The sequence below is a fragment of the Chiroxiphia lanceolata genome, chromosome 3, assembly GCF_009829145.1.
Source record: "Chiroxiphia lanceolata isolate bChiLan1 chromosome 3, bChiLan1.pri, whole genome shotgun sequence".
Classification (NCBI taxonomy): Eukaryota; Metazoa; Chordata; class Aves; order Passeriformes; family Pipridae; genus Chiroxiphia; species Chiroxiphia lanceolata.
In genome coordinates this window covers 56,784,455-56,790,766 of record NC_045639.1, presented here as the reverse complement: position 1 = coordinate 56,790,766, position 6,312 = coordinate 56,784,455, and positions in this window count along the sequence as shown.

Here is a 6,312-nt window from a genome sequence, read left to right as displayed (position 1 = left end):
GTCACGTTGGGAACACTCTGCGCAGCACTCGTGGAAGAGCTGCTGGGAAGTGCCCTGTGCTGAAAACACACACACACACACACACACACACACACACACACACACACACACAGAGCAATAAACTGAAACACAGTCTTCCCCCCCTCCCCCCCCCCCAGCTTGTTATGCTTAATTTCTTAGTTGGTGAAGTGCACTGGTGCACACTCTCAGGGTTATTTTTTGTTTCATTTGAAAGTGAGTGGAAAGGCAAAAGCAAACAGGGTTTTGGCTAAGAAAGGATGACCTTCCTTGTAAAGAATTTAAGTCTTTTAACTTCAGAGGGGAATGAGGCAGGAATGCTGTTTGTATCTGAAAACTAACATGGTGAAGGGGAGTTGGGGGAGGGAAGCGGCATCTTCCTCCTATCACTTCGGTGCTTTCAAAGATCCCCATTTCCCAGAACTACCTCTGTAGCAGGATAATATAATTATTAGCAGCTGTTAAAACAAACAACAAACAAAAACAAAAAGCGCAGGCCAGGACTGGCATGTCTGCACATGCCTGAATGCTCTGACCGTTACACTGAAAACTGAAAAAGAGGCCCCTTTTCCCACACCACCGCTCGGATTGAGGCCTGGTAGAGCTGGAGCATGGAACGACAGGGAGAAAACTGCAGCCAGAGGCATTTATTTTCATCCATTCATGTTATGAATGCCAAACGCTCCTCCATTTGATGAGTGGAGCATTGATTCTTTCGCTTCTCGAACATGCTTTCCCATAAACAAAGGGCAAAAGAGATGACTTATTTCAGATTTAGAGAAACACAGGGGGAACGAATGAATCAACAGAAGGAACAAACACAAAAACTTCCATGTTTTTAAAGAGGAATATGAGGAGAGAGGGAGAAGTGGATAAAGAGGTTAAATGATTGCCTGCTCTTGTGGCTTTAAAAGTCTGACAAGTAGCAGGATTTCTGATCACATCTTGTGTTGTCTTGTGGCTCATTCCTGGTATTGAAGGAGGGGATGCAGATCTTTTTCTCTTTCCCTTTTTAATAAGAGCCTTCAGGGCCTTATATTCTGGCTAAAAGTTTATAAACACGATCCTGGGAATCTGTAAAATCCAAAAGCAAATAAAACCATTCCCGTGTGAATTGTTTATTAAAATCACATGATTTTTAAGTAGCTCTCATGATTCCTTGGGCCAGTTTCACAATTCTGAATGCTCAAGGCTGGCAGTATAATTTCTACCTGCTCCCTGGGACTACTTTTTCTGATTAGCTGGCCCTAGGCAGCTCCTTGGTCTGCAAATTCCTGTTCGGAATCCTCCGTTCATTTATTAACAAGGCAGAGGGGCACAGGTAGAGTGTCAGCCCCATGAATATGAATGCCCTGCTTGACTGATCTGAGTGTCAGGCACCAAAGCAGCGACTTACAGCAATGTAAAACGTGACTGACTCCAACAGTGCGCACCCTCCCTCCCTGCTTCGAGGGTTCTATGGCCGGAACAGCGATCCCGTGTGTTAGTGCAGAGCTGCCCTTTCTTTAAGGTGTGGACTGTGAGCTGCAGCGGCTGAGGCACGGGCGTATGTTTGGGTTGTGTTGCTGGAGCTCTAAGGGAAGGCAACGTCTGGCCCGGGGCAGGGCGGGCAGATGGGTTTGAAACTGCTATAGCAGAATGCACCGGCTTTCCTCTCTCAGTCTGCAGCTAAAATGAAATGCAAAATGGCACATATCGCATGCATGTCCCCTTTGTCTGGGAGCGAGAGACTTCGCTCTTTAAAGGGACAGTACGCAGAAGCAGCAAGGTTTCTGTCGCTGCTAAGCTTGCTGGTATCTTTCCAGGCTGTATAATAATTGGCAAATGTCGAAGTATTAAACAATATTTAGTGGTAATTAAAAATGTGACTAAACCCTGAAGGTTGGCATTAAATCCAGACAAATCCCTTTAATATACTGGGCCAAACCTGCTCTAACTATTTCTGAAACTTTGCAGCTTGGACCCCTCTCCACTGATAATGATGGTCAGTCTTGTTATCATGGACCTCTTCCTTTATCCTTTCCTTGCCTGCCAGGCAAAGAAGCTCTGCCGCATACATTTTCTTCTTGACCCTCCTTGTCCTTTTCTCAAGTGCCTCTTATGTTGGCTAGATAAAAGGTAGCAGTGTTCTAAAACGCTGCCTCTGTAGTTTTGCTATGTAAAATGACATTCATTCTGAAGAGTGGTAAGAAAATAATGATCTCATTAGAAGAGAGTTTAGCTGTCTAGTGGTTCCTCTCTGTAGTGGAGATTAAATAGTAGCTAACTACAAACAATAGTCTTTTAAACAAAGAGCCTGCATCAAAGTTATTATCTCTCTTTCTGCCCTTCAAGAACATCATCAGAAATTGATCCTCTCACCACTGAACATTTTCATCAAAGGTCCTGAATTTTAATCTTGAAACACTAATTGTTTTGTATGTGTGTGTCTATGTGTGTTCCTAAACTGGTTCCTCGGGTTCGTGTTCCTAACTAATTATCGGTGACATTTCACTTTTTTTTCATAATGAACTTCCTCAGTTGTTGTTTTATTTTTCTTTTTCTTTCTTCCTCAGAAAGAAAGAATACAAATCTTGACCCAAAATAGAGAGGTGAAGTAGCAGAAATAAAGGAAATAATGCTGCAAACAGCTTTTTCTCTTCTATGTATGAGGAATGCTAGGAGTGCATGACCACTGCACATTTGGAAAATGAAATAAAAGAGATGGTTCAGAGTTGCAGATGCTGCCCAAGCTGTAGTCAGAATAAGAGAAGAATGGGAATGGTGAACCTGGGATTTCCAGTTTCATGCCCCATCTAGGAGAATGTTAAAGTGGAGTTGGAAGACAAGAAGCGAGGAAGCCTTGAAAATAAATAGTCACCTCTCTCTCCTCTGACCCAGCACCCTCAACCTCCTCCGGTGATGGTACATCAATTGCTTCCTTTCTGAAACAAGAGCCTGTTTTCCTTGGTTGATTCCTGCTCACAGCAGAACATCCACTTTTTACACTCATAGAAACTTCTGAGCTGTGGATGGACAGAGGCATGAAAAGCAAACCATACAGGAACATGTTGCTTGAAACTGGAGCTGTTAGTTGCTGCTCATGCTGTTGCAATTGATGCCATGCGACTTCAATGAGGGGCCTGTGTTTCAGAGATGGCAACAAGCAAAAGGTTGGGGTAGGATGATGATTTTGATGTTGGTGCATATATGCATACATGTAGCAAACCCCAAGTTGCTTTATTTGTGGTTAACTCAAGATTGGACATCTATTCTATGTCATTTAGGAAGGAACAGCTTGTGAGAAACTTACGCTCACTGTAGTACGTGAAAATGTTTAGTTATTCTAAATATCTTTTTTCAATGTGAAGACCCAGATTAATGAAGATCCAATATACAGAGCTGTCACTGTTTTTTTAAAGTCAAATATACCTTTGCAGTCACCTACATTCATTATGACCTCCAAATGCCAATTCTGTCTCTAGGAAATTTGAAAGAAAAATGTCAGGCTTTCTGTTAAGAGATTTCCTGTGAAAATTGAAAACTAAAAATTAAAGCCTCAGCCTAGTTTGTGTTGGTTTGATCTGAATTGATTTCTTTCTGGAACAATGCCCTTTGCCATGGAAAACACTGTAAAGTATATATTTTTCTTTCCTTAAAAATACATTTTTATTGAAAGAGACTTTTTGTCTTTCAAATGAAAAATATTTTGACCAAGTCAGCTAGGCACATAAAAGTGCCCAAATATGAGTAAGTCTAAATTCCTGACCTCTGATCTGGAGAAGTTACTGAATGCATAATGTTGAAGAATAGCAAAGAGGGAACAAGTGGAATACAGATAATAGCAGTGACTTCTACTACCCACATACAATAAAGAAAGAAGTTATCTAAGGACATTGTAATACTCACAGAAGCAACTAAAAAAAAAGCAGGAGGAAAGAGAAAACAAATTATGATTAAATGGCGAAGTTCAAAATGCTGTTTGAGGTAAGCAAGATTCCCTGGAAAATGGAGAGAGCAGGAATGAAGCCAAAAGTAAAGAGTGCAAGCTATGATAAGGAAAAAGAAGATGAAAATTCTGAAGAATGGCAATTACTTGATAATAAGGGTTATTTAAATATGTGAGATACCGTAAGCCTGTCTGTCCATGGGATTTCAAGGATGCAAGGAAAGCAGTTAAGGGGAACAGGGTTTTTCCAGAGAGTTTTGACAACTCCTTTGTTTGCCAGCAGGGTAGATGACACACAGGAATTCAGTGAATTTGTGGAAGATCAAATTGGTTTCACATTGGTCCCGTGAACAAAAGCATTGCATTGCATGGCAGTGTCAGGCCATCTGTGCAACTTACCTGGGGTTGTGGCTGAAAACACCTCTTCCAGAGCTAGTGACAACCTGCAAGATGAGGACTTGTGTGGATGAGCTGAATCCATGGGAGCTGCCTCTGCTATTTCCAAAGATTTTTTTCAGTGTGTTACAAGCCTCTGGGAGTTCAGCTTTGCTGCTTGTCCTGCCTCTCTGGGGAGCAAGGCAGTCAGGACAGCACTGGCTAATGAACGGAGCACAACAGCAGGAGGTCTTCCACCCTGGTTTATTCATTGTGGCCTCAGGTTTTACTTAGCAAAACTCCTTCACTCACAAAACAAGTTTAATGCTGTCTCTGATACAGTGTATGGCTACTGTACCTTGACTTTCAATTACATTAAATCCTATTATAATCACTTTCTTTATAACAAATCCTCTTTAACACCTGAAAAGCTCAGTTCCCATGGGTGCAGTGCTGTGTTCTTGAAATAAAAAACAGAGGGATTCTAATGGAAATGCATTAACTGGGAGAATACTCTGAAAATGTGCCTGGGATGAAAGACCTTCAGCACACAGCTTACATTCAAATAGCAGTGGAGAAAAAAATTCTCAGAGCCAAGCACTTGTACACCAGCTGCCTTAAGATAGAGTGTCTGAATCACTGTGTTATCACAGTAAAACATCTTGTATGGAAAATCACCACTATCCAAAGACAGGTCAAGTACAGGTTATCTAAGTACTATTATTATAGAACTGAATGTTTTCCATCAAAACAGGAGCAAGAATTTGAAGAGATTTACAGTGATGGCCAAAAGGCTCAGTGGTATAGTTGATAAACCACAAAGCTTCTTTGTGACTTTTGTTGATGTTGTTTTTATGCTTTTCTTTCTGGCTGGCAGGAAGGCACCAAAAGTAGTGTGCCACATTTTCTTACAATTCTTTTCATGATTTTACCCTTCCTGGAAAAATAAGAGATTTTGTGTATGATTCACATGATGTTTTGTTTTTCTTAGATAAAAATTGCTGTGCTGTTGTCTAATAAAATGAGAAATAATGACTCTGTTGCACTTCATTGGGGGACATAGAGAAAGAGAGGAAGAGTATTTCTAATATAGATGCAAATCTGGTACCTCCATCCAAACAACTGGGTCTTTCTCGATGCATATTACATACAGCTTGAAAAAGAAGTGCTTACTCGGGGGTCCTAGGAGATTGCAAGTAAAATGAGTTACATAATTCTTGCCTTTAGGGTACCATAGTCATCTTGGTTCTGTTTTCCATGCTAGTGGAGTTTGCTGAGGGAACCTGAAAGCCTGAACTACATCTATACAGTTACAAACTACGTGTGGGGTCCTCTCACACACTGATCAAACACTGAAGAATAGATAACACCTTTGCATACAGTTCTTAGCAGTAGAAAAATTCTTAACCCTGTTCTTATCCTTATCTGAGTACTGTTTCATCCCTGTGCTTTCTCAGTACAAAACCTAAGTGGACAATACATTGCAGACACTGTTTATAGTAAATGTTTTCTTGCATAGATCTTGCTTGTGAAATAATTAACCACATCCACTTTAACTTATGTAACTCCTCTTGGTACTTATGTACTTTCTCTAAACGCCATCAAATTTTATTGCATTTTAAGAAGTACCTCTCTTCTGATTTCTAGCAGTGGTGCTGGTAAATGCTTTGTTGATTTGGGAGGACTACCCACATGGTCCTTCTAGACCGCATCAGCAACAAAAAATGGTATAATGGTCATGGGTTTACAGTGTAGGCAACTGCCTTCTGACCTAGAGCTCTGTTTTCGTAACAGTTTGGCCCTATATCAGCTTGTGATGACTGTGAACCTGCACCATAAGAGGTTGGAGTCTGTCATTTTATGCACACATTTCTCCTTTATTTTCAAACTAGGGAGACAGGAGTATGTGCTGGCAGGTTCTGCTGTATACTGTTAGAATATGGCAAAATGTGATGGCATTGTTGAATGGTGAATGTGCACTGTGACATTAG